The sequence below is a fragment of the Polypterus senegalus genome, chromosome 6 (genome assembly GCF_016835505.1).
Source record: "Polypterus senegalus isolate Bchr_013 chromosome 6, ASM1683550v1, whole genome shotgun sequence".
Taxonomy (NCBI): Eukaryota; Metazoa; Chordata; class Cladistia; order Polypteriformes; family Polypteridae; genus Polypterus; species Polypterus senegalus.
Window position 1 is genome coordinate 96,218,086 of NC_053159.1, and position 21,445 is coordinate 96,239,530.

Here is a 21,445-nt window from a genome sequence, read left to right on the forward strand (position 1 = left end):
AACTTAATTTAAACTTTAGGTTTACACCGTGCTTTGTTTCCGAAGTAGCAGCACTCATGAATATGGTTGTATATGTCACTCGCTCGCTTCTTATTGTTTCGCTGCCTTCACAATTATATAATGCATGTTTTCTTCAGCGCTTTTTGGAGTTCTTCCTGGTTTTCTACGCACTACGTTGACAGTCAGTTCACGTGATTACGTGGGAGGCGTGATGATGTCACAAGAAACTCCGCCCACAACGGCTTTCAAGCTCAACTCCATTACAGTAAATGGAGAAAAATAGCTGCCAGTTATGAACATTATGTGTAGAATTTCGAAATGAAACCTGCCTAACTTTTGTAAGGAAGCTGTAAGAAATGAGCCTGCCAAATTTCAGCCTGCTACCTACATGGGAAGTTGGAGAATTAGTGACGTTGGAAAGTTCAATATGGCGACCGACAGTGGCGTCATACCACCAAAATAAGTACGTACATTGGTTTCGGTTAGCGCGGGAAGCCGCCTACCAAATTTTGTGAAGATGGGGCCATAAATAAGAAAGTTCAACATGGCGGATGTTTTCGACCATTATGACCGTTACACATAGAGTTTCGAAATGAAACCTGCTTAACTTTTGTAAGTAAGCTGTAAGGAATAAGCCTGCCAAATTTCAGCCTTTTACCTACACGGGAGGTTGGAGAATTAGTGATGAGTGAGTGAGTGAGTCAGTGAGGGCTTTGCCTTTTATTAGTATAGATAAAATTAATTTTTTCTACATAAAAATGCGGTCATTTTACCTACAATGCAATTGTTTTCTCCACATTAACCTTGTTAGGCAGTTAATCTTTCCTGAAATTTGCGATTTCGCGTAGGTTGTGATATATTGAAGAGTTAAAAAATTTATTGCGTGACATTAATTTTGATGAGCTGTCTATAGATCGTTTTTGATTAGAGAATTTTTCATATAAAACAAGTTGGTTTCGTGCTGTCTGTTTATTAAAAATAAAGAAAACATTCTAACGGTTTCCAAATGTTATGAAATATCAATAAAAATCTTCACTTAGACGCGATTATTTTTTTACCGACAACAGCGGTAATATTTACTTCTTTGGAAATGTACCATCTTGTGGAATTTCGAATACGTCATTAGGAATTACCTGCGTAACCCATAATGCACTGCGGTAAGCACGGTGTTCTCACTATATGTGTGTTGCTGAAACTGAAATAAGTAGCATCGCGGATGAGAAATGGATCATTGCTTGATTAAAACTGGCACAACAGGCCCTGAAAAACCCACAGGAGCGTATTAAGGCCACTGTGAAAAAAATACAGACACAGTGAAGACAAAAAAAATGTAAATGTCGAGATTAAAGTCGACATTTCCACTTTATTCTCGTAGTTTATTTCATCAGTAGAATGTCGCAAACTAAATTTCACCTTAAAATGAATGTTTCATTTACTAGATTTTCTCAAACCTGGTCATAAATTAATGTAGCACATTAAATGCTTTATATTAAGTGTTCCCCGACCCAGTTGTTAATCTCTGCTCGCTTCTTAAACTGACTTCCTCTTGCACTGAGGAAGCGCTGGCAGCAATTGCCGCACATTGACTTCATGAAATTCCTGCTCAATGAACATTCAGAATACTAAGATAAATACTTGATATCTTTTTCACGATGAAATGCATTAAAGCATGTATTAGACATGGGTGGCGGGGGACACGGTGGCGTGGGTGTAGTGCTGCTCCCTTGCATTAAGGGGTCCTCAGCTCTACGTTCAATGTAGAGAACTTTATGGCAGGTGTAACGAGGCTCCAAAAAAAACGGATATTTGAATGGGTATCGCACAGGTTTACCTGAAATATTGTGTAAATGTTGGGTTCGTGATCTGGAGGTTGGAGACACGATCGCAGAATTCAATGGATGTTTTTCTGAGCGGGCTTTCTTTATTGCATGTTTGCTGTGTCTATCTTACGTACTAAACCCCCAGTTCCTATCCTTTGTCTTTCTCCATATAACTAATCACCACACGATAAACGTCTTTGTAAAATTAAAACTAGTTATAAACCTAGACCTCAGAGTTTTCAGAACTTTAAAAAAAATTTTTGTTATACATGTTTAATTATGCCATCCATTCAGAGGTATAAGCTTATAACTAGTTTTAATTTCACAAATAGAGACATGAGTCTAAAAGTAAGAAAAAAGTTGGTTCAATTGAAAAGCGTTTTCTAAAGCTGAACGCTCAGAGGTTGAGCATTATGCTAGGCTGTTCAATACTGCTTCTTTAGAAGAGTTTGACCCACGACCAGCTGTGGAATTCTGGCTGTCACCTGGCAACAGGCACATCACTCAAAAAAACTGAAAAGTCGTTAGCATCCACTTCTGCAGGACCATCAGTCCAGGAACCATGCAGTTCAGCTCAAGCAGAAAAGAAAAGCATTCAGCCCATGCTGTCTGAGATAGTAAAGATTCTTGGGGGAGAAGATGTTGCAAGACAAAAGCTGAAGAACATGGCAGAAAATGAATCAAGACAGTGTTCTGTTATGTAACTGCAATATATGAAAAAAGAACTAGTGTAGCTATAATGAAGGCATTGTTTATTAGCCAGTTAAAATAAGGGAATCTTTTATATAATGTTCTAGAGCAAGGTGGCAAAATACTACTCCCTGAAAGAACTTTTTTCAGTTTTAAAATGGAAGGCAGTTTTGGTATCAATAAAAGAGATCAGAAAAAATAAACTATTTTTCACTTTTGTTATTCGTTTATGGGCAAGTGAATTTAACTGGCGGACAAGTGGATTTTCTAAGTTTACTTGTCCGTGGACAAGAAGAAATAAATTTGATTTCCACACCCCTGACAATGTTCTGGAATGGCTGTCACAGTTCTCTGACTTGAATATCATCGAAAATCTATGGGATGATTTCAAGCAGGCTGTCCAAGCTCAGCTGCCATCAAATTTAACTGAACTAGAGAGATTTTCTATGGAAGAATGGTCATAAATAACTCCATCCAGAATCCAGACACTCATCAAAGGCTACAGGAGGTGTCTAGAGGCTGTTATATTTGCAAAAGAAAGCTCAATTAAGTATTGATGTAATATCTTTGTTGGGGTGCCCAAATATATGTACCTGTCTAATTTTGTTATGATGCATATTGCATATTTTCTGTTAATCCAATTAACTTAATGTCACTGCTGAAATACTACTGTTTCCATAAGGCATGTCATATACTGTACGTTTTCCAGTGTGGAAGAAAAGCTAGAGGAGAGGGTTTTAAACTATAACAGTTTACTTCTGTCCTCTGATTCAGCAAGTACACAATGAAAGTCATTTCACCTGCCTATGCTTTAACTAAATAAGAGAAAAAAAAAACCAAACAAAAAAGAGGTACTCTAAAATTGTAGATATTATAAACAGCTGTTTAGTACCCTTTTGGCCTGTAGGTAAAAACTGTGCCTGAACCCAATGATACACATGTTAATAATTCCAAAGCATTACCTGAAACTGGGGAGAAAATTTACAAGGCAGGCTGGTTTAGGTCTTTAATAACAGCAAGGTATCATATACAATATGTACTGAATGAAGATGAGCTGTGTGTTACTAATATTCTGAACGTAGTTTACCACTCTCTGTAATGCTTTGCTGTTTTGAGCAATACTGTACAGTATGAGAAAAGATTTAGACAAGTTAGAAAACATATGCATGGTGTAACATTCAGGTACATTCGAGGGCTGTGGAGGCACTGTAACCCTCAATGGACTGAGTTCAGCAGGTAGGTTCTAGAACCTTCTCAATTCATTTCAGGGTTTTAAGGGTCTGAGGTATCCCACTGAAACTGGGCCAAAGGCTGAAAATAGGTGTTTTTGCAATTAATTTTCATGAAATGGGACGTGCTAAGCTATTCAGTTATGACAAATGTTAGGGATGAATGCAAACTTTATTACAGTGAGTGTCCATTACGGATATCAGGTGAATGTGGCACTCTGCTGGTAAATTATAGGGTCACTAATTTTCAAAGTTTCAAACTGGGACATTTACTGTATGTAGCATGTATGCCCATGCATAAAAAAAAAACCTATCTTCATAATGCTTGTTTTATCTCATTATTATCAGAGAGGGATGACGGCATGAGGGGAAAAAAACATCCTATGAAAAACATACATTTTCAGAAATGAACACGCACACAAAACTTGAAGTATAAAAAAAAATGTTGATTCTCTCTTTTTGTCTGCTTCTTGTTCCATCTTGCAATGTTGTTTAAATGTAACACAAGTTGTTAATTAAGCAGGGTTGCATCTTGGGTGTTTTGTGCATGCTGTTGTAAATATATTGGGATGATGTTTGTTTCAGAGAAGCAATTTTAGCAGCACTGAAAAACTTTAAAAGATGAACTGATTGTTAAAACCAGAACATTTTGATATTCTTCAGTTATTTGTCAGGATGCATACCATGAAATCAGGACTGTTCCTGTCACCATAACACCTGGTCACCCTAGTAAATTATGGTGTCAGTGAAACACAGGATACTTTATTCATTTCTAGATAACGCTTTGTTTTCCTTGCTTGCATTTTATAATTACACAGTCAGAAAGATCATTTAAGTTATAGCATTTTTTTAAACCTTTTTGACAAGTGGACTGTATTTAGTTAGGGAATGTTTTTGTGTACCAAGTGGTTCTCCGTTGGATTTTCAGCAGCACAATCAATTAATAATAGATAGAAGAGTAGGTTGCTTTTGGGTTTACTTGTGGTGGAGCTCTCTGGACTGGTGACAATTTATATCTAGCACTTCATACATCAGCATGAAGTAAAAACATGATTAATATACACTCACCTAAAGGATTATTAGGAACACCTGTTCAATTTCTCATTAATGCAATTATCTAATCAACCAATCACATGGCAGTTGCTTCAATGCATTTAGGGGTGTGGTCCTGGTCAAGACAATCTCCTGAACTCCAAACTGAATGTCAGAATGGGAAATAAAGGTGATTTAAGCAATTTTGAGCGTGGTATGGTTGTTGGTGCCAGACGGGCCGGTCTGAGTATTTCACAATCTGGTCAGTTACTGGGATTTTCACGCACAACCATTTCTAGGGTTTACAAAGAATGGTGTGAAAAGGGAAAAACATCCAGTATGCGGCAGTCCTGTGGGGGAAAATGCCTTGTTGATGGTAGAGGTCAGAGGAGAATGGGCCGACTGATTCAAGCTGATAGAAGAGCAACTTTGACTGAAATAACCACTCGTTACAACCGAGGTATGCAACAAAGCATTTGTGAAGCCACAACACGCACAACCTTGAGGCGGATGGGCTACAACAGCAGAAGACCCCACCGGGTACCACTCATCTCCACTACGAATAGGAAAAAGACGCTACAATTTGCACAAGCTCACCAAAATTGGACAGTTGAAGACTGGAAAAATGTTGCCTGGTCTGATGAGTCTCGATTTCTGTTGAGACATTCAAATTGTAGGGTCAGAATTTGGCGTAAACAAAATTAGAACATGGATCCATCATGCCTTGTTACCACTGTGCAGGCTGGTGGTGGTGGTGTAATGGTGTGGGGGATGTTTTCTTGGCACACTTTAGCTCGAATCATTTCAAATTGGTTTCTTGAACATGACAATGAGTTCACTGTACTGAAATGGCCCCCACAGTCACCAGATCTCAACCCAATAGAGCATCTTTGGGATGTGGTGGAACGGAGCTTCGTGCCCTGGATGTGCATCCCACAAATCTCCATCAACTGCAAGATGCTATCCTATCAATATGGGCCAACATTTCTAAAGAATACTTTCAGCACCTTGTTGAATCAATGTCACATAGAATTAAGGCAGTTCTGAAGGCGAAAGGGGGTCAAACACCGTATTAGTATGGTGTTCCTAATAATCCTTTAGGTGAGTGTATTTGCAGTGTCTGCCTTTTTTAGACTGATCTATTGCGGACTTTCTGCCTTTTTTCAGAAAATCTATGGACCAGTACCAGTCCATGAGAGACAATGGCTTAAAGCACTGGGAAGAGTAAAATATTGGTGCACTGGTTGTCAACTGTATGTGATCAAACCACTGAAAATAATTAACAAAGAAAAAAGCAAGGTGCTGATTCTAAGGTTTCCTCGTGCACCTAGCTGGAACTGTAGATGCCAGGTTAATCCCTCATGCAGCCACTCATGCAAACAGCCAGTAACAGTGAGCAACTTTCTACCAGAGCAGTCAGTCTGCTACTGTTTAATTGAGTTTCAGTGGGATCTGTTCACCGTGAGTAGTGACAATCAGATATGAAAAAGAGGAAAGAATGCAAAAGTTGGTGTAACCGCTGTCAAGGTAAAATTAAACCAGTAACCTAATTTGTAGTTTAAGTCACACAGAAAGTTTGTCCCATTTAAACACAGAGGAGTCCACAGATTTGCCAATGCTTTTCAGTTGGAGACTTTGAAATAACAAAACTTTGTACCAGGCAATCTGTTTGAGATATCTCAACAAAAATAAAAGGTCTCAACAAATTTTCTTGAACAATAAAGTGTGCCACACTTCAATAATATTTGTCCACTAGGGGCCCAGTTGCTTCATGTGGACAGATGGACAGACAGACAGAGGCTATTTGCAATAGGTGCTGTAAGAATTATCTGTCAACACAGCTAAAAAGGAAAGAACATAAATAGGTTTACAGGAACCTTGTGAACAAGACTTACTATAGTACATGTGCTATTAAAGAAGACATATATTGAGTATTGCTCTAGTAATAATGGGTGAAGTTTTATTTTATCAATACTTTAAGCCCCCAGTTGCTAAAATAATAAAACAATAACCTCTCCACCACTTACTAATCTTACCAAAAGTTTTGTCCAAGGCAATGTTCTTTTTTAGCAACAGACGCCGTAATGCTTCTGATTTCAAGATAGAGCCAGGCCCCTTGGCAAATCTTGTCTATTAGATTGTTTATGTCATCTTAATGCAACAGATTTAAAATATCAGAAACCAAAACCTAAGGTTCAACACCTAAAAATTGTATAAACATTATATGCTTCTCTTGGTCTCATTTGGTCTTGTAAAGACAAGATAAACATACTAGTACAGGGAACTCCATGCTTTTCTGTACACACACCTTCAGGCAAGTTTTAGAGGGGCATCAACCTCACAGTTGATCCTATGATTACATTTTATTACAAAAAGAAAACTACACTAAGTAATATGCATTGAAGCTTCTTCAGTTGTATATGCTAAAAGTAAGTCTCATTAATGCACAGCTTGGTCTCCTGCTCTATGGGTGCTCCTGAGCAGAGATGGCTGAGGCCCTAGCTAAGGCCATAACCTTTCCTTCATGCTGCTATTTGAAATAAGAGGTTAAGCTGCAGGTCAGGTATAGCAGACATAAATAGCTGGATACATGAATATATTTACGTTAATCCTCTCCCACACTAACTTTTTTGATATTCTATGTCAGTGCTTGCCTAACATCCTCCAAGATTATCATGTAATTTTGCAAATGTAGCCCACAATAGTAGTTTCAAACACCCATGCCTCATGGTAGTCTTTCACAAACAAATGCAAACTACTAAATTACTTATTTATAAAAAGTACTTTAATATGCTATATTTGTAATCACCACTGCCAAATGGCAATGTGTATTTAAATTACACTGTAAATGTTTTACAGGAAAATGGACCAGGAAGGAAAACACCTTTTCAGAATTTTCAACTTGTGCAACCCTTTCTTAATGTAACACACATGCATTTTAAACAATGTGCCAGAACAATGAATCCAAAAGAACCATTTCAAATTTATCCATGCTCAGTTCATCACCTAGTGCTTGTGAGAGTACTCAGTATGACAACAAAGTGCATAAAAGGTCTTTTTTATTAAAAGGCTTAACATGCTTACATTACACTGGAGAACACATTTTTTTTAGTTAGATCTTGCGTTTGTGTTTTACACATTTTTGGGTGGTGATCCCAGAAATTACCCCAGTTTTTTGCTATCACATCCAGTTTTTACAATAAAGGGTACCCTCCATTTTTGTCAAAAAACACATACAATGAAAAAATAATGAAATAATAACTTGAATAGACTGTTTATTTAAATTTCTTTTATTAATACAAAGGATTTATTGTTACTCTATGACTTCTTTTTTCTACATTAAAACATTTGAAAATTAATCGGGTAAGCAGTTAAGGTAAAAATTTACGTTTATAGCTTTTCCTGGAGCGTTCAGTGTTAGGACAATCCTGCCAGATGCTCCAACAATAGTCAGCCGTTATATGTACATCCCATCCTTTCATGACCTTCAAATATTGGTGGAATCATTCACCTTGCTCATCATTGACTGCACCAAGATTTCCAGGAAGTTAGAAAGATGGCTATGCAGAAAATGCACATTGATGCTCATATTGCAACCAAGCATTTTGTAGCTATCCAAGAGTTTCTGGACAATTTCTGTGTAATTATTTGGTTGTGTGTTTCCAAGAAAGTCCTTGACAATGGCTTTGAATGATAACCAAGCCTTCTTATCAACTTCTGACACTGTCCTGATGAAATGTTCATCTTTGATGAGCTGCCGAATCTGTGGACCATCAAACACACCGGCCTTTATTTTTTCAAATGACAGGCTAGGAAATGCCAAAATGAGGTACTTCAAACTTGAGTCTCCTTCAGTTGGCAAAGCTTTAACGAACTGCTTCATCAGACCCAGTTTCATGTGCAGAGGTGGGAATATAATAATCTTTCTATCAACAAGTGGATCATGTATAATGTTTGGATCACATGGTTTTAGGGCAGATCTTGGAGGCCAATTCCTTTCCACCCAATGTCTCTCACGAGCTCTGCTGACCCATATGCACAGATAACAGGGATACTTGGTGTATCCGCGTTGCTGACCAAGAAGGAAGCATACCATTTTAAGGTCAACAGATGACCCAATTGTGTTGGTGATATTACAACAGCTCAATGACTCTCTTTATGTCTGCATATTCTTCACAAAGAGAAACCGAATGGCCAATTGAGACTGACCCAAATATATTGCCATTATGAAGGAGGACACACTTTAAGCTCCGCTTTGAGCTATCGATGAATAGTCGCAATTCAGTTGATTTATAGATTGGAATTCCAAATTCCTAAATTAAACCAGGAATGTTATGGCAATACACAAAGCCACTGTCAGTTCTAAAGTAATGCAATTTCTCTGGTTCGAAAGTACAATACCATTGTTCCTTTTTAAAGTAAGTTTTTCTCACGCAGTCTTGCGTGGAAGAAGTTCTGAAGCCTTCTTCGATAGTCCCAAAGCATGTGCCAAATCATTCAACTCATGCTGATCAAATCCTTTACGAACAGAGTCCTCTTCAATTTCAAACTCTTCATCATTGTTGTCACCTAGTTCATCACCACAATTATGTTCTTCAAGAGAGGGTAGTGTAACGAAAAACGGCACTGGGATTTCATCTGAATGAGCCACTGGGCGTACAGCTGATGGTAGACTAGTATACTCTATGTTACATTTATTTTCCTTGTTATATCCTGAGGTTTTCACTATACAAAAGTAACAGTCACTGTAATGATCTCCTGGCTCTCGCCAAACCATAGATATACCAAATGGCACCTTATCACGTGTTCCCTTTGGCCATATCCATAAACCCTCAGCACACTGTTTGCACACCTGATTAGGGGTCCAAGACTTATCTTGATCACCAAGTTTAACTTTGAAATATGCCAAATAGGCTTGCTCTACAAATGTGCTTATGTTCGTCCTTTAACTGGGAATGGTGAAACTGCCACAGATGTAACAAAATAAATCAGGGTTGTTTAGGCACTTATGATGAGAAACAGCAGAGCCAGACATAATATGAAAGAAAGGAAATACATGTGCAAGTAGAAAAATAGATTTTGCTTATTCACTAAATAGAGCAACCTCTGACCACACTGTCTTGCATGTAAATTAATAGCCTATACAAATTAACGCTACAGTAATCGCACTAATATAAGCGGTAGAGAAAAAAGAAGAAAACTAACTGCGCTTTCAGAATCAGTATACATATTTTAGTGTAATAAGCTTATAAATTGAAGTCAACAAACAATTTGTTCAAAATTGTTCCCCAGTTAATTTTATAGTTCCAAAATAATACAATTAATGATATACTGCTATAAAACCAAGAGCTCGGGCTATGTAAGAAAAAGGGATATTTAAATTGTGGCTATATCCAGATACACCAAGAGATTTTCTGATGCTTTTTCTATTATTTTTTCTTTTCTTTAGGGAAAAAACATGCAATTTCAAGAAACTTTATTTCTACTGGTCAAGTCTAAGACAAACTTTTATAGACAGTCATACAGATAGAAACTGAAAAGAATATATATATATATTCTATATATATATATATATATATATATATATATATATATATATATATATATATATAAATAAAAAACAGTATTTACCAAAACAAGCAAACAGAAGTATGGCTACTGGTAACAGTAACTGGACCACTCCTCCAGTGCCTCTGCTTAGTGAATGTTAAAACAATTATTCTATGTGTAATATAATGTGTGTGCTTGTAAATGGACCTTGAATCTTAGCATCTTAGACCATCACATGTAAAATATTATCCTAACTACTAATAACTTCTTAAAGAGAAGGGTAGAGTGGTTGGAGGGCCAGAAAAGTATTTAAGTCCTGAGCAATAGTACGGAGTAACTTGCTTGTAATTGAAGTTATTTGTGTTTATTCTAATGTCATATAGTATCTTCAGAAGCAAATATACTGTATGTCATACAAATGTATTGGTGCTTGGGGCACACAGCATAAAGCTCTAAGCAGAAGCAGGATTTTTATGAAATTTGATGCCTTTATCAAGAAAACAAATTATGTGTTATTCGTCCCTTGAGATATGTGAATGCTTCCTGTCCATGTGTAGCTGTTTTTGAATTTGGTTTCCCTATAATACATTATTCTTATTTTATGCTAGCCACTGATGATTTCACCTGCATATTGAATTCAATATTTATTTGATTAGGTTAATAATAAAACAAGAACATGCAGGGACTGCACATTTCCATATGTAGCATGCTAAAATATGACTCTTCAGAAAATGACCTTTCAACATCTATCAAAATATTACCCAAGGGCAACAAGCACCCAAAGTTTGCACTGCTTCTACAGTAAACTAAAACTTGTATTCACTGTGTGTCTAATGGCAGAAGACACCATTTCCACAACAACTCAAATGTTTTTTGTTTTTTTTAGTTCAGAAACAGCAGACAAAGTACACTAGCTCACAATCTCTATATCCATGAAGCACAATCTTTGTTTATTAGTATGTTCTTTGTGTACAAATTATTTGGCACACAGGTCCTTCTCACCCAAATTCAAGTTTTTAACACATAACTTTCAGCCTTGTATCCGGCGATGGTCTAGGATGGCTACACTGACCCTGGTAGCTTGAACCCTGTACCATCAATAACATGTCCAAGGATAGCCCAGGCAAACTAGGACACACATAGTCAGCAAGGGGTTAGTGTAAAATGCTTCAGTGCTTTATTAAACAAAAAAGTCATACAAAGAAAAATGTGTGGTGCTCTTCCAAATAAATAAATAATCCATAAAAATTCAGGATACACTGGAAACTGTTGTGGAAAAAGAGTATGGTAGCAAAATTAGATTCCATCGTGAAAAATCCCCTCTATCCTGCCCGGAGGCGGTCTCTTGGAGCACTTTCAGCCATAGGCTCATTACACCATGGTGTGCTAAGAAACGCCTCTGGGGTCTTTTCTGCCTACTGGTATCAGGCAATTCGGTGCTTCCTCCCAATATACTCTTTAAATTAAATTAATTTTGAAATTTCTAAACAATACATATTTTGTTATTTGTTTTTAGTTATTTACTTAAAAAATGATTGATTTATTGGCTGTGTTATGTGTCCTGTGAGTCTGCATCTTAGTTTTTTATGTTTCTGCTGCTGTATTCTTGTGAATTTCCTATTGGTATTGATAACATTTATCTTATCTAATAAATACAATGAATATAAAAAGTCTGCACACCCCTGCCAAAATTGCAGATTTTGTGTAATAAAAAAATGAAACCAAGATAAATCCTGTCGAAATTCAATTCAGCTTTACTACAAAATTGCAATATATACAGTACAAAGAAGGTGAAAACAAATCAGAAACTGTGAAAAAAGAAAAAAAAACACTGGTTGCATTAGTGTTTACACACTCTAAACTAATGCTTAGTTGAAGCATATTTTGATTTTATTACAGCATTCAGTCTTTTTGTGTAAGAGTCTATCAGTGTAGCATATCTGTCCCAATTATGAAGGCATCTCATTTCAGGTCACCTCACAGATTTTCAACTGGATTAAAATCTGAGCTCAGGTGGGGCCATTCCAGAAAAATTATCCTCCTTTGTTGATTCTGATGTATGCTCTGGGCCATTGTCATGCTGAAAGGTGAAGTTCCTCTTCATCTTCTTTCAGCTGAAGATGCTTGAAGGTTTTGTGCCAATGTAGACTGATATTTGCAGCTATTCTTGATTCCATCCACTTTGACTAAAGCCCCAATTCCAGCTGAAGGAAAGCAGCCCCAAAGCATGATGTTGCCTCCACCATGCTTCACTGTGGGTATGGTGTATTTCTGATGATGTGTTGTGTTATTTCTGAGCCAAACATACCTTTTGGAATAATGGCCAAATAATTTAACCTTGGTCTCATCAGATCATAATACATTTTTCCAAATGGTTGTGGAAGACTGGGTGTACCTTTTTTGCAAAGTTTAACCAGGCATGGATGTTTTCTTTGTGAGTAAAGTCTTTCACCTGCTACACTACCCCACAACTCAGACATGAAGAATACATCTGACTGTTGTCACATGTATGGAACAACCAGTACTTTCCTGCAGCTCCTTTAATGTTACTATAGGCCTCTTGGTGACCTCTGTGACCAGTTGCCTCCTTGTCTTCTTAACAATCTTAAGAGGTAAGTCCTGATCTTGACAAAGTCATTGCTAAGTCATATTTTTTGCATTTTTTAATGACTGTCTTCAACATGCTCCATAAGATGTTTAATAATTTGGATACTTCTTTGCACTCCTGTCCTGACTGATAAGAGGATATCAGAATAATCCTACAGGAACAGGCAAACTTTATCCAAGCTCAATCAGAACCACTTTAATTGATGTCAGGAGTATGCTAACTGCTATTTATGATAATAAGACTTATTGTGATTGGCTGATTCTGAACACAGCTACAACCTTGATTATTAAAGGGTGTACACACTAATGCAACAAGGTTTTCGTCTTTTTTTCAATAAACAGTTTCTGATTTGTTTCCACCTTCTTTGTACAGATTGCAATTTTGCAATAATGGTGGAATAAGTTCAGACAGGATTCATCTTGGTTTCATTTTTATTACACAAAATCTGTGATTTTGGCAAAGGTGTGTAGACTTTTTATATCCACTGTAGAATCAATATTTCCAATAAAAACAAGGTTAAAACTTAGGCAGGTCTTCCTTTATAAAAAAAAAAAACAGTAACAGAAATCGCACTGAATACACTTGACTTGAAGCATTCATAGTTTTCATACTCTTTTTCTTTGTACATTTAGCATTAGTTTGCTCAGAGGTTGATGCGCTTGCTGCTTCCTGAGCAGCTCTTCTTTTTTCTTCCCTAGTGGTATGCTTCTTCTCTTCTTTCATCTGCATCTTTTTGTGTTAAAACTGTTTAAGTCAGTGTTTGTGTTGCAATTACTTCTCCTCTTCGTTGTCCAGCAACCATGCAAAATCTAACTATGCTTAATTGGGATCCAAGGTAAATCTACTCTCTCACTCCTCAGCTCCAACTCTTGGCAACTACCCCAAATCTGAGACTGACCGAAGACAGGTGGCATCTTTCTCTCTCTTAGGTTCAATCCGCCAACACCACAATATTTTTAGTTTTAGTAAACATTTTAGCGTGCCATCATTTTTACAACATTTGCAAAAACTGTCAAACTAATGAAGAAGAATATACAATGAGGAAGCAAAGACAAATGTTAACAATTATTAATAAACATATCTAAAATTGCATTTTAGTGTTTACAAATGCTAACCAAAAATAGAAAGGTGTTTTTTTTTCCACAGAACTGTCAATGTTCAGGACGCTTCATCCATCCATTAAAAATAAATACAGAACTAGGGAGAACCTAAATGGTATACTCAAGAAGCAAACTTAGCCTTCACAATAATCAAGTTATTTTTATCTTTTTTAACCTGAAGTAGTATGTAAATAATGAATACTTTTAAAATCTGTATTCACATGTATACTGTTCTTTTTATCATTTTTGTTTATTAAAATTCCGTATCAATTCACACTCAAGCTCTATCATTAAAAAAATAATTTATTAAAAAAGTATTTGTCTCACACAAGGAAAACTAAAAAACACACACCCACAATCACACAAAAGCTAACAGTAATCACTTGACAAAATCAGAAAATACAATTTTAGGGATGGGGGATTTAAGAACATCACCTTTAGATGCTTGTGCCTAAACTGGGACCAACACTTAACAATTTAAGAACTAACAAATTCTGGCACTTCAAATCATTTAATTCCTGGGGGGAGTTTGCCAAGAAAAAAGGATGACAACTCCTTGTTTAGATCAAACAATATTTGATCACTTGTGTCAGTAGTTTACTGTAGTTAAGTATATACTTCAATTTTGATAGGTCTACTGTTATCCCTAATCATGCTGTGTTATTAGTATTATTACTGTTAGCAGTAGCCAAGATCCAAGATTGTACTCTACTTTGCAGCATTGGGTTTATATTAGTGGGGGGGCATGATCAGACACATTTGGGGACCCCAGCTTTAAAAACGTTCGGGAACGTATTCAATAAACTATTGACATTGAGTAAAATTACACACATATTAAAATGTTACACTGTAAACTTAGTAAATGTATTTAAAACAAAGTAATTATAGCCACTTTGTTTTCTTGATGTCAAAAGTTTCAGTTAGAAGATTTTTAGTCATACTTATTTAAAAACTGATGGAGATAATTTAAAGACAATTATTACAATATAGCTTTATTTTTGATGAACGGCAACCTTGGCACAGTTACAGCAGTCCTTTGCTTGTAAGCCCCTGGTTTATTGCAGTCTATTGAGGATTAGTTTATGGAGGCGAAATTGTTAATTTATTTTGAAAATACATTTTCTTAAAAAGGCACATGAGTTACTAGTTTGAACTGGATCAAATTTCAAATTGTCTGGTAAAAAAAGGGATCGAACTGAATTGACAAAGTCACCATTAATTCACAGATCAACTTCAGAGTCACCAATTAAACATTCACCATGATTTTATACTGAGAGGAAAGCAAAAAAGATGGAGGTCACAAGCAATTTATGCACATAAGGTCACTTTGCTGAAAAATTATTTGCTTTTGAAATAATTTAAACATGAAAAAAATTACACCTGGGTAACATTAAGGGCCTAATGCTTTGTCTTGATTGCGATTTTTTTTTTTGGTCAGCACATTTTCAAAAAAGCTTAGTTCAATCATATAAGGAAGACTTTTATTTGAAAATCTGGAGCTTCTGATAATCCTAGATTCAAGGCTAACATGCCATCGACGTCTTCCCAGAACTTTGTACAACACACAAGACTCACTGGGACCCTTTCAAGAGATTGTATGATGGGAGATAAGTGCAACCTGTCAAAACATTTATTTGATGGAGCATAAGCAGCATGATTCTGTAAAAAGTAACTTTTTTATTATTTATAGAAGAATCTTAAACATCTCAAGCACAGAAGTTGAACAAGGGCTGCTGATACATTTTAGGTAAAAGTGTTTCTTTTTATGTTTTGTTTTTTGATATTTTTCTGCTTTTTGTGGTACTTTTTGCTATACTTTCTAATTAAGAGTGTCTTTCTCTATAATCAACTTAGAATTAAACATAGGGCTAGAGTTATACTATAAAGTTCCAGCAAAAAACCATAAAAATGAGACCTAACCTATTTTATTTTTTAAGCCGTACTTTAATTAAAAGTTCATCTATTGTTTTGTTTTTGTGGCCTATATGCATATATTGGTTGTTCCTGTATATCACCAAATGACAAGGTGTGAAGAGGCAGTATAAAGATTCTAATGCTGCTTTACAATGTCCTGTTTACTGATATAAACTAAGATGACGGATCTATTCTTTTTTTTTAAACAATATGAAAAGATCATAGGTCACACAGCCTTTATCCCATATGCAAGCCTACTTTGTATCCAGGGCACTCTCTCTGTGAACAGGAATTCCCTAGGGGGCAGTATGCCTACTGTTACTGAAGTGTGAAAGTCTCCTGCCTGATAACTTCTTGTTTAAGGGAGGGTGCAAGAGGGAATGTTTCCATGACAAGTTTGAATTGAAATGTAATTAGCCTTTGGACACAGAACAAGGATCCATTGATGAAGTACAAGGCAGGCTGTCTGCATGTAGCTCGTGTGAGGGGCGGTGCCCAGCACCATATGTTTATTAATGAGGAATATCTCCATGCTTCCCCCACATTTCCAGCTACTGCTGCTAAGACAAACTTAACAATGGCATTTTTTTCCCACTTCAGCAGATGCTCACTTTACTTACTTACTCACTCCCTCATGTGCCAGGGAGTACAGTCCAGCCTATAAAATACAAGATTCCTTCTTGTTCTTTTTTATTGCATTTAAGTCCTAATGTGATGCTATGTCAGCACTGTCTTTTGTATACGACAGCAGAGAACTACAGAGATCCATTGTATTTAAACACATTGTAGACAACAGAATAATGGGGCTTTAAAGGAAAGTAAACTGAAGGAACAAATAGTTGTAATATGTAGTAAAATCATAATGATTATGCTACAATAAATCCACACACAAAAACAAAATGGTACAGCTGTGCTTCAGATTTCAAAACTTCACTATTTAAATTGTACTGAATTATAACTGATTGGTTTTGTCTAAGGGTACCTCGGCAATAATAATAATAATAATTTTTCACAGTAATCCAAAACATAATAAACAACATTACATTTTTTTAAATATTTAACCACTATCCCTTTGGAGTTATTAGCTACCCTGCAGGTGACTGAAAATCCATCACAGGTCAAGACTCAACTTTTTCACTTTTTCACACTTTCCACAAATAGCATTATGGCAGAAATTATATTACCCCAGTAGATAAATGTAAAGTAATGATACCCTATATGAAGAGGGAGCCTATAGCTTATATAAACCTCTTGAGAAGAGCTAATGGAAATGATGCGACACCCTGATAACAGGATAATGCGGTCACAGCTCTTAATGCCCTATGGATCCAGAAAGATGTGTTCATCTTTTAATACATTTACACTGTATCTCATGATCAGCTGTTTACGCATGCTGGAGTAATCTAATCTGCTCTTGATCACAGAAAACAAACCCCAACAAAGAAACCTGAACATACAGCAAGCAGCATCACAGGCGAGCCGCAGAAATGAAAGCAAAGGCAAGTCCATCCATCAAGCTGACACTTTCCAGGCATGTGTTACAGAAGCACCAAAGCACTTGGAGGCTACTCACAATTTCTATTCAAAGCCCTCTAAAAGCTCTGTTAAAAAACTGTAATAGTGGTACACTTTCTATTTGGTCTGAAGCAGAAACTGCCATTGTCTAAAAATAATGTATTTTACAAAGATGATTGAATTACTAGTATTTCTTAAACAGCATATCTAGCTAAAAATATATTTCTGCAAGGAAAGGAAGGCAATGTCATTTAAATGAGTCTCCACTGGAGCATTTAAAATTGCAAGGGTTTCGCATGTCAATGCAAACAGTTACTTACTTGAACTGGATTGCACAGAGGCTCTCAGGAGAGGACAGAATCATGGCACTCACTGCTGACTGCTAGAACAAAATCTAAAGTGATTTATTATTTAAAGCTGCTTTTTATTCATTTTAAAGACAAAGAATGCTCTTGATTAACCTTGAAAGCTTATATTTAAATTCAAAAAACTCTACTTGAGAAAATGTACATATATTTATTTTTACTTATATCTGACTAACTTGATTTCTGTAGATATTTCAATACAATATCAGATGGAAGTGTAAACTTTTAACATATTAAGCTTTGTTTGAGTCATGGTAGAATAGTGTGGTCAACTGGGGGAGTGAGTTAGGAGAGGGTTCTTTAAAAAAAAAAAACGCCTGTGTATAACAATATAATTCTAAGTAGATTAACAGTAAGTGCCTTAAATGGAAAAATGCTTGGACATTGGATTCATTCATGGAAGAGAAATAAAAATGTAACTAACATAGTGTGAAGATGTTTGAGGAAAATGATCATAATAACATAATACAGAAGAAGCACACTTGATACTATGAAGGAAACCATACTTTAATGGACATAAATGTAAAATCCACAATATTGTTAATTGTGAATTTCACCCAGCTAAAAAATGGAATAGGGTGCAAGGACCTTAACCTTTCATTACTGTTGAAGGTTTGGCGCTTATTGGCTTTAGTGAAGTGTTACTTCACTATTGACTGCAAGCGTGAAGAGGTAAATATGTTATGCAAGCTGTAAATTTATGTCAGTCAAGGAGAAGAAAAAAACAACATGGCCCAAGATGGTTAAAAATTGCTATTCAAGGCAAAAGCAATCTTCCTGGTGAAAAGTACATCAGATTTATTTGAACATTTTGAATATGGAGAGAAGATATCACTAGCTTGTTGAGAAAACCAAAGCTTTCTTCATTATAGTTTACATAGATATCTATAAATTTGTCTTTATACAAGAGAGAGCATTCCTTTTCCTGGCAGTCTGTCCTAGATACAGTCTTGCATATATACAAAGCAATGTTTTTTTAAATTATTTTCAGTGAACATGTATTTTTCTTTTTTTTATTTACAATGATGTCTTATTCAGGGTTGTTTTTGGCCTTGGAATATCAGCTAACTATAATTGCATTAAGTAGAATTAAGGGTATGTTATGCTACATAAAGAAAAATCAACCAGAAATACTAAATTTAGTCTTGCACAAGTGATTTGAAGTATGTTTTCCATACTTAGGTAAATATAAATTTCAAGAAACCGCAGAACCAGAATCAAGAAACCACAAACAATTAATTTTATTATTATTACTATATGAGCAATCACTTGAAATTGCTGGAAAAAGAATAGTATATTGGAGCTTAAAAGGGGAAAAAACTCCACAGCATTCACACTGGGGACAAAATAAAAAAAATCTATTCTTAAATATGAGTTAAAGAGAAGCCTTGTCTAAAACTATTAAGTGGCAATCCTGTGAGTCCTGGATAAAAGACTTTTCAGATGTCACTCAAGTGTTCCTGTTTCACTAGCTCCTATTTAGTTTGACTTATTCTACTCTGAAAGTTTTGACCAAGACCCCGATAGTTTTTGTAAGGAACAGTGATCAACAGCGCCCTGCAGCAGTTACTGTGCAGTCTGTGTGCTGCGGTCTGTCTGAACATTGGTAGAGCCAGCAGTGTGATGACATGAGACCTGCTTACATCAAAGCACTGCAAACAGGCTTGGCAAGCACATGGTCTATTTGGTTACCAAAGGTATAATTAAGGAGCTTCCAAACACTGGGTGGTAAGCCCCAAATTAGCTCCAGGGTACAAACTTAGCAATAGGCAGCATACTTGTATGACAACTCAACATGTAAATTACAGTCTGTGCTCGACCACAGTGAGAGAAGGGGAGTGCCGCAAGTGGGAAGGGTAAGCGTGTGTGTGTGTGTGTGTGTGCATATGCATCAGTGTGTGTGTATGTGTGTGTGTGCGAGAGAGAGAGAGAGAGAGAGACAGACAGGACAGGGCGCTAGCACAGACTGCTTAGGACTGAACAAAAGTTGCTCTCTTGCCTCTCTTCCATAAATTTAACAGAAAATCAGAGTGGTTGCAGCCATGGATGCAGACTTTAAAAAAGATCATAATCTCTCATCCAAACAACATACCCCACCCCACCCCCTTCCACATTGAGTCTACTAAGCTCAAGTACAAATAAAGATTTATTAAAATGTACTTTCAAAAGAATCATATAAAATGAAGGCAGAAACTAAAAAATAATCCAAGCATCCATTTAGCAGATCAAATAAATCAATTTTCAGAGTCACAGGAAGCCACACCCCAAACCTCTGGATGCAAGACAAATACCAACCGCAGGACACACCAGTGCACAATGGGATACTAAGCTATATACAAGTAATTACAAGTGACTAATTTAACTTTGTGATGTGCAAGGAAAATGAATAATACATAGAAAAATAAAAACCCATGCAAGCACTGGGAGAATATGTAAACTCCACATTGTCAGTAACCAAGACACGATCTAAAATCAGTCTCCTGGAGTTCTGGGGCAGTTGTTTAATTCAATGCACTGTTATGCTGCCCTAAGGAAGAATCCAAACATATCTGGAAAAATTCTTACCTGCATTCACATGTACAGCTCATTTTGCTAGATAATAAACTACTTCAGGCTAAATAAAAGGCAAAGAATCAGTTCCAAATGCACTCATATACAGGAATATGGAGTTTTTCCGAAGCAAAAGCAGTAAGATATAAGCTCCCAATATCAACAAAGACAGTCACAACTGCTATTTACTGTGCTGCAATGTAATTTATTACCTATCATTACATATCTGTGTCTTTTTTAAAGCTGTAATATTGTTACTTCTCATATCTTTCAGATTCCAAATCTTAAGTTCTTATATGCAGTTTTAACTTCATTATATGGCTTTCCTCAAGCACACAACAACTACCCTGACCTGAAAAGCAAGGAACAGAAAATTAAAAAGGAGCCGAATATAAAGTACAAAGTATGACAGTGTTGAGAGGGAGATAACAGCAAAGTAGTGTATATGGAAAAAGTGGGTACAAATACAAATAAAAGAAGAGCTATAATTGGTGCAGTGATGATTGTAGCTTGTTTCAGAGTTAGTGGGGTAACCAGCAAATCAGTTATGTAAAATGGTCCCTGTTACATATATGGTGCTTAGATAACAGTTTGACACCTAATAGTATGTAATATAAATCTTCACTAGTTATTTTTTAGTTGCTGGCTGCTTAGCACATCTAAACTTGTTAAGATGGGTTTATTATTAGTTCTTAAACTTCAAAATATACCAGTTAGATTTTATCGAAGAGCTGATTTGCCACTGTGTTAACTTTTAAAATTCTGAGATATGTGAATATTATGTATCTAGATAAAATGTGTTGGATTAATTTCACCATTTGATACAACAATGCTTATTAGAGGTAAAAAGTGATAAACTGCAAAGGAAATGACAGGGTTCAATAATCCCATCTCCTTACTTCAAAAATTACTAAGCATACATGTGATGATCAAATATAAACAAAAAAGTGGATATCATGGAAAAGATTGTCTACTATTAGCTTTATTGGACAAAACATTAATATATGGTTCCTTCAAACACAGGTGGCTCTCCTGTCACTAGAAAACAAAACAAAACAGTGATTCTCTTATT

At 36.1% G+C, this 21,445-nt stretch overlaps 1 protein-coding gene across 6 annotated transcripts in view; it reads right to left on the minus strand.

Moving 5' to 3' along the window:
• The window catches only part of cux1b (cut-like homeobox 1b), a 497,544-nt gene that overhangs the window by 213,681 nt on the left and 262,418 nt on the right, over window positions 1-21,445 (minus strand). The gene's annotated exons all lie outside the window — the stretch shown is intronic.